Source organism: Phyllostomus hastatus, unplaced genomic scaffold (assembly GCF_019186645.2).
Source record: "Phyllostomus hastatus isolate PE091 unplaced genomic scaffold, TTU_PhHast_1.1 phas_scaffold_21, whole genome shotgun sequence".
NCBI classification, from domain to species: Eukaryota; Metazoa; Chordata; class Mammalia; order Chiroptera; family Phyllostomidae; genus Phyllostomus; species Phyllostomus hastatus.
Window position 1 is genome coordinate 6,063,490 of NW_025334017.1, and position 14,481 is coordinate 6,077,970.

Genomic DNA, 14,481 nt, shown 5'->3' on the forward strand with positions numbered 1-14,481 from the left:
TACAACATTGCCTCATACAAGAGTATATAAGCAGAGGACTTCAGACTTGAACAACACATCCAGAGAGCGAATCACCTTGAGATGTCCTGCATGTTCTTCCTCAGGAGAGAGCTCTCCGCCAGAGTCCGGTCCCTTTGACTCTGTCTTTGAAGATGTGGACCACCCAGCTGCCTCCCAGATCAGACCTTATCTGAACTCTTGGGACTTGGGTTGGTTACCCTCCAGTTCTCTCATGTGATATTGTTACTGATTGTTTCTGTTATTGCTCTTGATTGATTCTTAGTGATTGAGATTGAACCCGCATCAATAAAAGCTGACTAAATAGCACAGTCACCTTCATTGACTCATTGTTATTCCTTGGCCTGGTGTTGTCTATAGGGCTGGTGGCCTCATAGGTGGCCAGGTGACTCCGGTCCATGAGAAAAGGCTGCAGGCTGACGTGTGGGAAAGACTATGGCGTGAATACACATAAGATTAGAGTATCTCTCAGGACAGCTGCGTAAACAAAATATACCCTAAGTTAAACTTCAAGATCTTTGAAAACCTGGCATTTATTCTTAGTTGACTCCCACTCACCCCCTGCCTCCACACAGGAACACTTCTACTTTGGGAGGCTCCTTCCCCCATTTTGGGGTCTGTTACACACCCTTAACTTTTCTTTCCCAGGCCACCATCGAAGCGGAATACATTTGATATCAGTTATTTGCACTTTTGCTAATTGACAGACTACATTTTCAAATTCATTCCTACAAAAGCATCACTACAAACAGTATTCATAGTCCAACCCTGAGCTACCTAACTATGGAAAGAAGGGGTTTTCCATATTAAAGAATATTAAGCTTCCACAAGATCACACCAATGAATACCAGACACTTAACCAAGTAGTTCATTTCAGTCTTTTGACTCAGAAAATATACAGCAAATTAATGTGATTCCTCAATGTAAAATAAATATATATACATGTATACATATTGGAGAAGAAAAAGGAAAATATGGGAAACTCAATATCACCTTGAAAGTCATGTGAATTCATTTTTGTTATGTTTATTTTGTATTTTTAGGGGACAGATGGTGGGGGACTACAAGGTGCATCAGAAATTAGGTTCAGGAACAGCTTCCGTCTGCTCAGGAGCAGAGAAGCTGGGTGCCTGTGAGCCGTTTGGGCCTGGGACCTGAACATGGGGTCAGCCCGAGGAGTGGGGCAGCCCATTTGGCCTCTCCTTCATGAAAAGCTTCAGAGTTTGTCTTTTGATGTGGACTGCAAACGAGGCTCCACCGCAGTCAGTGCTAAATGAGTGGTTTATCAGTTTTGTCTGTCAGATATAAATGTTTACATATGCCACAGTTTTTGTAACCACACTTTGTCATTTCTTCATGTCTGTATACATACAAGGAACAGTGGCAGGAAGAATGCAGGGCTTGCCTCTGCCTCTCAAGCTCTGCCTGACACTGCCCTGATGTGGTCCAGGCAACCCGGGACCGACCCTTCACAAGACTCTGCTTTCCCTCACTCTGCCGCAGCTCTTCGCTTTCTCTCCCTGCCTTGAGCTCCACCATGAACCTGCCACACTTCCAATTTCCAGGACATTTAGTGTGATTTTTATCTGAATTTAATGTTGTCATTATTACAATCTCTACCCAACACCTCTAAAATCTCTCAGCACATGCCTGTTCCACCTTTATTATTTCTGTTGTAACTTAGATATTTTGCATCACAAAAATACCTCCAAATCAGGACTATATTATTGAAGTTATTAGTTTTACAACAGTGATTATAACAAATATTTATTAAGTACTTGTTTTGCACCACGCACTCTACCATTGTATATAAATTATCTCATTCTGCCACACTTAACTATATATAAGCATATGCTTGAATTTGTCAGTAGCACTTAAAATTAATTAAAATAAAGATATTGTTGGTCATCTTGGAAAGAAACATCTCAATATGCTGAAGACACAAAATCCACACAATAAAATATTTTGAAGTCTTACAAAATGTACAATACTAAATTATTACAGGGATACTATTAAATTTGCATTGCTATCGTGTCCTAGAAACCTTAGCTTCTAATATATCAAATAAATGATTAGATTCATATCTTCCAATAAATCCTTTTACTAAAAAAGTAATATATAAAGTGAGTATTATATTTTTGCATTAACTTCCCAACTGTTTTCCATAATAAGAAACCAGCCTAGCATCAATTGTGGTATGGGGGCTGAAAAATAACATGAGATATGATTTTTACTAATCCTTTACATTCCACTTTGAAGCCGTACACTGTTCTTGATCAAAATTCTTATTTTATTATCAGGAATTACATCATTCTCTGAAGGAGTGAATTTTCTGTTGGGGACAGGAAATGAAGGACTGCTAATGCTGGAAATGTATTTTTCCTGTGTCGACATTACTACATGATATATATTTATATTAATAACAACTCTGAAAACTAGTTTCATTTCTTCTACATGTAAGCAATAAACAGTATGTGCAAAAATATGAATACTACCAGCAGTGATGTGGATATATAATACGGAGTTTCTCCTGAATGTACAGCCATTTCTAATATTTCATTAGAGCATTGTACAGGCAACTGCCACAGATGTCCATCAGAGCTGGATTAGATGAAGATAAACAATGCGGGCTTTCAGGAAAAACTGGAGCTGCAGCTCAAAAGTATCCATTTCTCATCCAAGGGCACTATACGACCACTGTCTTCCTCCTTCATGCAAAAAGAATGAGTCAATTATGTTACTGACATTCCTCCACAGCAGACTGAAACATCTTTTTACAGTACAATAAGAGAAAATAAAAAAAAGACTTCATAAAAAAATGGAGAAATTTCTAAATATCTTTATGCTCAAGTTTGTCACCTCTGCAAATTTTCTCCATTCTACCATAATTTTAATTGGTATGGCAGAATCTATTTATGCAAAATTTCAGAGCAACAAATATTTTACACCAAAATAAATAATGTGTGAAATGTTTTCTAAACAAAAATTCACATATGATGTTTAATAATAAAATAAAGCTTTCAGCTACCACCATTAATTTTATGTGTAATATCATTGATAATAACAACTTGGGCACAAAGGCCACTTCTTCCTAGTCCCCAAATAACTTTACAATTCTGTTAAAGAAATGGATAAATAACAAACGGAGAATAATACATATATAAAAGAGCACTTTGTGAGATCATGAGTTTCCCATTGAGGAAAATGACATCTGCTTTCAGTTTGATAGCATCCCCTCCTGCGGACCAAGATGGGGGTGCTGAAACTGACACCTTCACACAGTGGCTAAAGGTAAACTGCTCTAATCTTTTGAACAACAAAGAACCTATTAAAATTTAGAATGGATATAGTTTTGACCTGGAATTATACTTCTAAGAGCTTATCATACAGATATAACCATGCAATCATACGCGGACTTTGTGTGCAAGGATATTTCCTACTGCAAAAAAACTGGAAACAAACCAAATGACTTCCTTCCTCAATAAATTACGGTACATTGGAATATACTTTAAATTTGTCCATGTATGGTGCATGCATGGATGTGCCTGTACACATGTACACACATGTCTACACATGCATGCATATGTGCATGTTAATATATATCATTTCTGAAAAATTATTAGAAAATAGTTATAATGCTGGGGTATATATATCCAGACTACCTTGCAAAAAAGATAGTGAGCCATGACCAAAGCTTTGAGAGTATGCCTCAAGGATATGATTTCAAAGGTAAAACAGGACATTGTTTATGTATATGTTTGACAATTATAACCTATGTGATGAGAAAACAGCCATTCTGAGTTGCTGCTTAAGCATTTCACAGCGTGAAAACCCTGCTCACTCCTGCATCTGGACATTTAGACAAAGATCCAAGCTCAGAATTCCCACCACCAGTTTCTGCCTTGTTTTCCTGGGTCAGCTTTGAAAATGACCACTCAGAGCTAAGCCCGTGAAAAAATTAGTGACTCCCACCCCAACCTCCTTATACGTAAATAGATGCTTGCTACCCTGTTCTCTCCTGCTCACTGAGACCTGGGACGGAGGACTGCTTTCCCCAAGGCTCACTGCACCCCCATTCTGGGATGTATAAATATAAATCTTGTGACTTTGTTTCCTGTGTGTGTGTGTATTGAAACTATGCCTTCAATCAAAATGTCCCCTAGGTTTTCAATTCCCCAAAGTGGGAGCTCAGATGCTTAGGGCGACACCTGCCCAGCCATGTAGGTGGCTTGTGCCTCCTCCTTCCGGAGGTCATAATCTGCATATTCTTAACTAAACACAGCCCCAAAAATTATAAGTCGAAATGACTGACATGAAATTGACTGATGATCAAAATTGTGAAGTCACACCATTGCAGAGCTAAAATGAGCCTAAAGGTCATAATGTATGAATTCTCTGCAAAAGGACTTTACCCTTGAGCCCTAGTTCCTCAAATGTGTTCCACATAACTTTAGAAGTAGCTTGGAAAAATAAATCCATGTTCAGAAAAATTGTGGAAATGCTGGTTAAATGTAGTAAAATATGGTTCTTTCATGTAAAACCATCTCAGACTCTCTAACATGCTAACCTGCATTGTAAATCTCCAAGAGGAGAATATTATATACAGGATTTTTCAAATTTATGTGGACAGTCACCTCTTGATTTAACATCTTGGTGGCCAAATGTTGGGAAAGGCTAGTCTAGAGGCAAATATTCCAAATTTATAAAACCAATAAAACCTCACTTTAAGAATATATCCAGCTATTCTAAAATTAAACTACCATGGTCTAAAACATCAACTGAAGAAAATATAGGTTAAGTAAATATCCCATCACTCTAATCATACAAGGTCAGGTCTTAATCCAAAGCATTGAACATTGAACATACTCCACAGGGCAGCCAATGCTCCTGTTCGTTGGTGTTTCATTCATTTCTGAAGCTCTGAGTATTCGATTTAGAGGGTTCTCCAAAAAGTGCTGAATGAATTCTAATTTCTCTGACAGTGGACTCTGCTGGTGAACTTAGGTGCTCACTCTGCTGAAATCTCTCTCACAGAAGAGACCAAAGATAATACTCCATGCTTGCTGAGTACTTACTTCTCTATAGTTTTCAAACAAAGAAAAGGCCACTTCTAAGAGTGATCTTGGTATTACTTCCCCCTGAAGACAGACACCCGATCTTGTTCACTGCAGATACCAGATTACCTGGGAAAATGTTTCAATCGATAACAACCTGGGGAATGGATTTTGAATCAGTGAGACCTGAGTTCAAATTCAAACTCTGTCACCAACTTGCTATAACATTTTAGACAATCTACCTGCCCTTTCTAAGCCTCACATAACAGCTCTTACCCTGGGGCGATTGTGTGAGAATATAATATGACAACAGATACAATGTGACAGCAGCACCTCCAAGGCACATAACTGAACTCCTGGTGACGATTTCGGGTGACGGACAGGAATCTCACTCACTGAAACTGGAAGTGCACTGCTGGAGGGCCTACTGTTTTCCACAGCAGGTGTTGGAAATTTACTTTCCATCACTCCAGTGAGTGTTCATGGGTGAAGACTTGTTCTCATCCGCACAGTGTTCCCAAGGTCCAGCACGACATCTGGCCCATGGCAAACACTCCTAAAAAAAGTTTCTGTGTGTGTGTGTGTGTACAAACATTTTAAAAAGTAACATAACAGCAGCAATTACTCCTATTTATAAACCTCAAAATTATGCTTGCACATAGTTTAAATGTGTTAAATGATGCTTAAAGGTTTGCTAAATGATGCTAAGAGGTTTGTTGCTAAAACTATCAGTCCACCACTAATTTCCTCCTCCTCAATACCTATCGCTGATTATTTTATTAACACCATTGAACTAAGTAGTATGATTGTACTGCTCCTTTTCAATTTTCTGTTTTGGTATCATCTGGTGACTTTTCCTGTGGAGAATGAAGATGTGACCTACTTTCCCCTGTCAGCCCCAACCCACACACATATCATCACCCATATACACATACACCCTTCCCTTCACCCCATTCCCCCAATATGGTTTTGTAATAATTTTGGCTGGATCAATATTCAGCTTTTATTACTGCAATGATGTAAATATTATTTAGAGCTGAGCTATATTTATTAATATACCATTAATTCTCCCTTCCTGCACAACTTTTTAGTTTCCTTGGAGTTAATAATTATCTCCGGTTTTTTCCAACTTAGCTTCCTATGTACTCAATTCAAAACTACCTGCCGACTGTTTGACTCTACTCTCAGGAAGATAAGGCATCACACAGTCTATCAATTTCATCTTCCTAAGAAAACTCTTCTACATCCTTCTCATCTGCTCACATCTGGACTGACACCATCTCTGCCTACAACCTCACATCACCATCACTTTGGCAATCTCCCTTGTCTGATCTCCTGTTTCCTGAATCCCACACCTCTTCTCTCAGCTTGCTGCATTTTGGTGAAGCAAATCTTCCAGCAGTTTCCTGGAAAGTAAATCTTCAGTGACTTTGATACCTAAAAACGACTTTGAGAAGTCGTGGCAAATTATTGAAAATTTTGCCTGGGCAAGGAATTCTAAGTGTGTTGTAATACTCCCTCAGAATTCCGAAGGCCATCCTTCATCGACTTTCAGCTTCCAGTATACTGTCACGATGTCTGACATCCAAATTCCAGGTTCTTTGATTTTCAACTTGTTTTTTCTCACTTTAATTTTCCCTCATTGTCCAGGAATTTCACAGTAATACTGCATGGGTATGTATATTTTGATCTACCATGCTGGAAATTCAGTGAGTCTTTTACAATTTGTAAATTTAAGTCCATGAGTTCTGAGAAAACTTTTTAAATTTTTTTTTATTTTATTTACTTCTTTCTAGAGAGAGGGAGGGGAGGGGAGGGGAGGGAGAATGAGAGGGAGAGAAACATAGATGTGACATCAACTGTTTGCCTCTCCTATGTCCCCACACTGGGGACCTGGCCCACAAACCAGGCATGTGCCCTGACTGGGAATCGAACCAGTGACCTTTTGGTTTGCAGGTCAGCATTCAACCCACTGACCCACACCAGCCAGGGAGAGAAAATGTTTTGAATAATTTTGTTGGTGGTTCCTCCCCTCCATTTTCTCCATTTTTCTCCTTTTCCTATTATTTGGATAATGGAGCTCCTAACTTGGTTTTCCAATTTTCCTATTCTATTCTCTCCTGGTTTTGCTCTACTTTCCAAGAAATTTCTTCAATTCTGCCTTCTGATTCTACTATAAATTTTTTCATTTCTGCTTTTTTAAATTATATTTTATTGATTATGCTATTATAGTTGTCCTGATTTTTCCATCTTTACCCCCCTCCACCCACTGCCACCTACTCTATCAGGCAGTCCCCCCACCATTGATTCACATCTATGGATCATGTGTATTAAGTTCTTCGGCTACTCTATCTCCCATACTGTACTTTATATCCCCATGGCTATTCTGTAACCACCTATTTGTACTTCTGTTTGTACTTTCCCTCACCTCTTCACCCATTCTCCCCCTCCCCACTCCATCAACCATCTGTTAACTAACTTTTCTCTTGCTGCTTTTAAAAGTTTCTCTTTATCTTTAACCTTTGGTCTTTTCATTATTATGTGTCTTAGAGTGGGCCTCTTTGCATCCATCTTATTTAGGACTCTCTGTGCTTCCTGGACTTACATGTCTATTTCCTTCACCAAAAAAAAGGGAAATTTTCTTTCACTATTTTTCCAGATATATTTCCAATTTCTTGCTGTTTCTCTTCTCCTTCTGGCACCCCTATGATGCGAATGTTGGACCCCTTCAAGCTGTTTCACAGGTTGTTTATACTATCTTCACTTTTATGGATTTTTTTTTCCCTTGTTTTTCTGATAGGTTGCTTTTTGCTTCCTTATGCTCCAAATCATTGATTTGGTTCTCAGCTTTATCCACTCTACAGTTATTTCCCTGTAAATTGTTCTTTATTTCAATTAGTGTATCCCCTGCTTCTGACTGGGTCTTTTTTATGCTGCTGAGGTCCTCACTAAGTTCCTTGAGCATCCTTAAAACCAGCATTTTGAACTCTTCATCTGATAGATTGCTTATCTCCATTTCACTTAGCTGTTTTTCTGGAGCTTTGATCTGTTGTTTCATTTGGGCCATGTTTCACTATCTCCTTGTTTTGGCAGCCTCCCTATGTTTGTTTCTACATATTAAGTAGAGCTGCTTGAATCAGTGTCTTGGTAGTGTGGCCTAATGTAGTAGGTGTCCTGTAGGGTCCAAGCTGGGTACTTGAAGTGCACCCTTCATTTGGGCTGAATATACCCTCCTCATGTAGTTGAGCCTTGGTTGCTGTTGGCAGGTCAATGAGAGGAATTTACCCAGGCTAGTAAGCTGCAATGACTGGCTATGACCACTTACTACCAACCTCTGTCCTCCATGGAGGATCAGCTGTACAGGAGCAAGGTTGTGGTGCTCTGGTGTGATCTATAGCTGTACATAGGGTGCACAGGCCCTGGGGGTTCCCAGCTGGTTGAGGCCAAGAGTAACCTCCACTGGTGTTTTGCCTGGGGCCTGCCTGAGCTATAAAGCAATCTGAGATGGCTGCTACTTGTGCTGGGCTCAGAGATTCCCAGACTAAACCAAGCTGTGAATCTAAGCTGGCTACAGCTGGGGCTCAGTGGAGCCAGCTGTTGCTTGTTTGATAAGATTTAGGAGCCAAGACCAGCCATTCTTATGGAAAAGCAGCTTGGATGGGCCCATGAGTTGGATGGGGCAAAGCCTCTGGGGATCTTCAAGACAAGTCAAACAGTGTTAGCCAGGTTGCTGGAGTCTCAGATATAGCACCAGCTTGCCAGCTCTGTGGGGGTAGAATTTAGCAAAGGAACAATGGCCTCTGCTTGTCCTGATGCCAGACATTTCACTTTCTCCCTGTATACCACTAGTGCCTTTCAAGCTGCTACCCTGGTGCTGGAGCTCAGAGGGAGTATGGCTAAGTAGGTGATTCCTAGTGTGGGTTCTTTAAGAGGAACTGCTTGGGGCTCCAGAAGTTTCTTCCACCAACTCAACCCCTGCTGGTTTTTGCAACCAGAAGTTGTGGGGATTTATCTTCCTGGCACTGGAATCCTGGGCTGGGGGCCCTGGTGTGGGTCTGGGACTCCTCGCTCCTGATATATCTCTCCTGAATTTTTATCCACCACATATGTATATGGAACCAGCCCATTCTGTGTCTGCACCCCTCCTACCATTCTGGATGATGTGGTTTCTTTAATTCCACAGTTGTCAGACTTCCATTCAACTCAGTTTCTGATGGTTCTGAGTGATGGTTGTTCTACATATTAGTTGTAATTTTGATATAGTTGTGCTAAGAGGTGAGTTACGTCTGCCTATGCCACCATCTTGACTGGAGGTCCTCATTTCTGCTTTCATGTTTTCAGTTTTTTAGTAGCATCCTATTCCTATGCAATGGTTTCAACTTTTTCCTTACCTCTCTGAAGATCTGAATGCTGAACTTTCTGAAGTTTTTCTCTTCCTAGATATTTATTTCTAATATCTTGCCTTCTTCTGTTTGCTTTAGACTCTTACATGTTATAGTCCTTCTTCAAACATCCTTAACTGCTCATACCTGAGAAAGAACAACCACTACAAGAAACCAGGTTGGAGGTTCCACGCACACAGGGGACCTATCTGTCATACCCTCACCACAGGATGAGCTGACTGGCAGATTTCAGTAGATAAGACTCTGGGTGTAATATTCTCCAGAAAGATCCTTCCAGCCACCTGTCTGCGTAGGGGACTTGCTACCAATACATTGGAGGCCAAGGCAGGGGTGGAGGAGGGGAACATGAGGTACAAGGATGTTATTTCATGTGTGGTACACTGATCAATTGTGCCTATGACCCCTAATGAGAGACTCTTCATCATCTCCAGAGGGTATCTCCAGGCATCCACCAAAGATTGGGAGTGGATCTGGGGATGTATGTGCTTCTTAAACAGCTTCTCACCAACACAGATGATTTGAGCCTCCTTGCACTCCAACTTCTAGTGATGTCTGTTGCCACCAATTCCTGGGACTTTTGAGAAACTCTGTCATGTAAACAGGCTTGTTCCTTACATCTGCTAAATCCATTACCACACAACCATCTGCTTCCAGCTTCCAAAATATTGCTGCTGTTGTCTCCTCTTTTGTTTTCACTACCCTTGTAAGTTTGTGCACTTAAAAAAATCTATTTCCTGTTATTTTACTGCAATTTGTGGTGGAAACAAAATTAACTGCCTGGGCTTAATGAATTACCAGTATTTAAAATAGAAGTTCTTTTTTATATATTTGTGTATTTTCTAAAGTTTTCATAATAACTGTATTCCTTGGTAATCAGAATATAAATTTATTTGGTACATCAATCTAAAGAAATGACACTTTCAATATGCAAAGGTAATCTGGCTGACTTTCTCTCCTTTGGGACTTGCTCCAAATACCCATTTATCTATATATAAATAATAAGAAAGCTTAACTATGAAAGGGAATGTTCTATTATACAATGATCATTGTCTATGATGAGGCCTTGAAGTATGGCCATATCTTAAGAAGTCATCTAAATTATCAGATATTTCGATATAATAGCAGATGCTATCTTTCATGTGACTATTTCTGAACCCTACATTATCTTCTACAAGGATACCCTGGGGAACCTGAACAGCTATCAAACCTGAACCTGAAGGAACCTGAACCTGAAGGATTCCCTGAACAGCTATCAAAAATAAAGAAGCACATGTGCACACATGCCCTAATTCTCAGAAACCACTGCAGGTCACCTGGTTGACCTAAGTTTCGGTGAGTCTGGCTCAGCTTACTGATAACACACTAAAGCATCCCTCTTTAAGTAAGATAGTTCAATGTAAACTCTCCAAAATAAGTTGTCTAAAAAACAGCTGTCTGCCTGACGTAGGGACTCTTATCTTTCAGAATGGTCTCTTTTCCCTGTTCACTAGTAGGACCTCTCTCAGGGCAGTTTCCACACACTGCTATGATCTGAAGGTAGCTGTGTACCTGATTAACTCCCAACGCTAGGCTGCAAACCCCTTCAGGAAGTCTGTGTCTGTGTTTATATTTTCACACAGCCCCTTCAATACTGCCATACACGGAACAGAAGGCTAAAAATTAATGTCCTTCCATTACAACATACCCAGCAGTAACAGGATGAGGTGATGATGAGGAAAAATAAATACAGAAAGAAAGAGGTCAAGAGCAACAAATGCTTTTGAATAAAGGAAAGAGAGTGGACAATGCCTCTGGATTTGGAAATAAAAATCAAGCATATCAGAAATAAAATAGGGGTACCCGACATCATTGTTAGTTTATTTAACACTATTCTGAAAGTACTAGATGGTGGAATAAAATAATATTAAAATTAGAATGGAGGAGATAGAATTGTCATTTACAGATGTGATCGTGGTCTACTTAAAAAATTCAAAACAATCTGCTGGAATATTATTAAAACTATAGAAAAGATTAGTAAGAAAGCCAAGGACAGACTTAAGCAATTATTTTTCCAATGAAATAATATTAGCCAATATATCATTTTAATGGAAAATGACACTAATCAAAGTTGCTGATTATAACAATAACATTAGTAATAGCTCACATTTGTTGAATGCTAAGCCTTTGCTAAGCACTGCCCTGTGCATTTTACCATATTTCATTTAATCCTCGCAGTGTCTCTAAGAGGTATGACTCTCATTGCCTCCATTTCACTTAGGAGGAAACTGAGGCTGAGAGAATATCAATAATTTACCCAAGCTGTGGGGCAGAAAGTGGAGATGCTGTGTTCCTCATCAAGCTATACCTCAGGCTGACTCCAGAGAACAAATGTGCATCCTGAAGTAAATTTAGTGAGAAGAGAGAACTATGCAATGTACAAAGAACATAAAAACTTAAATAAGCATAGACCTGTTTATGTTTGTTTAACAAAGAGATTTAATATTGTAAGAATATTAATTATCATCAAATTTCTCTACATACAGTCAATCAATCTAAAGGAAAATTTCTGGCAAGATTCTTTTTCCTTTCTTTTTCTCTCACTTTTTCTCACCTTCTCTTTCTTTTACTCTTTATTTCAGTCTTTCTGACAAAATGATCCTATATTTTCTCTGGGAGAATTAAGCATGTGAAAATAGCCAGGAAAATTCTGCCAAAAAGATTAGTAAGGGATCTTGTCACACCAGACACTAAACCACACACTCCTGCCACACACATGGCGGTCGGTGCTCATGACCAGGCAGATTAATGGGACAGAACAGGAAATTCAAGAATAAAATCAAGTATTCACAGGAATACTTAACATAACATAACAGAGTCACTTTTAATCAGATTGCCAAGAATAAAAAATGAAAATGCTCAATGTTGATAAAGGTAAAAATAAATAAATGTGTAGTTAGGAACATGGTTAGTGGAAACATAAACTGATATAATTCTTGGGGAGAGTAATATGCATATACAATATATTACAATATATATGCATATATACATATATATTACAATTCACTTTCTGATCTAATAATCTTATTACTAAGAATTTTTTCTTAGAATTTATTACTAAGGAAATAAATGCATAAATTAACCATAGTCTTATTGACTATAGCAAAATACTGGGAATGATCTAAATATACAATAATAGAAGAATAGCTCAGTAAATTTTGTAACATATTTAAAGGCAACTTATGTAATATCATTTAAAAGTATACCATCTCTTCAAATGCATGAAAACATGTATCATCAAATAGAAAACAGCCCTCATAATGTCATCACATAAGGACCACCACATGTCCACATGCCCATATGAAATATGTATGTGCATAAGGAAAGATCGAATGGACAAAACTACGTTGAAGGTAACATTTATTGAACACTTAATTGTGGACCCAAATTAAGCTCTTTGGTTACATTATCTCATCATATTCCTCACAACCACTTTATGAGGTGGACACTATTATGGCCTTCATTTAAGTGATTGAAAAAAGGAGACTTAGAGATATTAGTAACTTTTTCAAGGTCACACAGCTAATTAATGAGGTGTCAGGATGGAACCTGAGCCATCCCCCATCCCCCGTGCTACAGATTCCCCACGTTAACCAGAACGCCCCAGCGCTGGGGACAGCTATCACCGAGAGGAGGAAATGTTTGCTTCCTCTTCCTTTTGTTCTGTATTGTTTGAATTTTCTTCCATGAACATGTATTTGGAGACATGGAAACAAACTAGAAAAAGAGAAATAAGTCAAGGTGAATTTTGCCACAGCCATTTCAATAGGTAGATGGAAATGAACACATTTCAAGAAAGTGAAGAGTAAAAAGATGAGAAAGGAGATGAAAGTTATACAAAGTGACTGATAAAAATAAATGCCAAAAACACCTTCTATAAAATAATCACTGGTGTAAGCAAAAATTAGCATAACACTCTTTAGAAGGTAGTTTAGCAATGTTACCAAAAATGAAAACATGCATCTCCTTTTCCCTCAGAAATCCGATTCCCAGGAACTTTTCTGAAAAAAGACAAGGAGGCAAGGATGTAAAGGACTTCATTATTTTCTGCCCTTTGTTATGTGAAATGTGATGTAGTGAAAGAGCTCAGGATTTGCAGTTAAACCTACCTGGGTTTGAATCCTTGCTTTGCACTTTAATGGCTATGACCTTGAACAAGTTAATCAACCCCTCTCAGCCTCAGTTTCTTTATCTCTATAATGAAAATAAAAACACATGCCTCACAGAATTGTTGTGAGGATTAAATTAGGTAGAATATAACAAAATACCTGAACTACAAAACGTATATGTTTTTTGCTTTCCATCACTCACTAATGTGCAAAACGTACAATGAATGTACAAACCTAATCAAAATTCTAGGATAAAGCATATAAGGTGGTCATTTCTACATTTCTTTGCATCAAACTATCATAAGACATTAAACACTATTAGCTTTTAAAGTTACTCAAGTAAACCTATGTTATGAAACTTTGACACTTTCTCGATCTCAATTAGCACTAAACTAATTAAGGGAACTATTTCATACACTACAGTGCATCATGATTTCCTTCCTTCTTCCCTAATCCCTGGTGTGTTGTAAGGGTGATTGAGTATCTAATTACTCCTTAATTAAATGCACATATTATACATTTTTCACTAGTTCAAGCTTAATGCTTTTAGTCCAGAAATTATATTCAATGAAATTAAGTTGGATTGGGATTTGGGCAACTATTATAATGAGAGGTTTGTATTATGTGTAATTATAAGTAAATGTGGATTTTAGCATTATTTCCTATGGAACTATTTCAGATACAGGAATGTGCCATAAATGACTAACTCAGATGATTAATAACACTGTTATTCTTATTTATAATCTTTTATTCCTAATCACAGTGATTTTATTGCTGGGAACCACTAAATATAATCATTCTTTAAAGAAAAGTTATTGGAGACCCATTGGTTGTCCCAATACTAAAATCAGAATGAACATT

The 14,481-nt window shown here is 38.4% G+C and overlaps 1 protein-coding gene across 2 annotated transcripts in view; it reads right to left on the reverse strand.

The window, feature by feature from the left end:
- Nucleotides 1–510: 510 nt before the first annotated feature.
- CA8 (carbonic anhydrase 8) overlaps nt 511–14,481 on the reverse strand; it is a 115,447-nt gene continuing 101,476 nt past the window's right edge. Inside the window, exon 9 of one of the 2 annotated variants that reach the window (XM_045861046.1) lies at nt 511–2,726. The gene's annotated coding sequence lies outside the window, so the exon portion shown is untranslated. Of the gene's footprint in view, nt 2,727–13,621; nt 13,706–14,481 lie in introns of those variants that run through there. The other variant, XM_045861050.1, reaches the window with a different exon arrangement.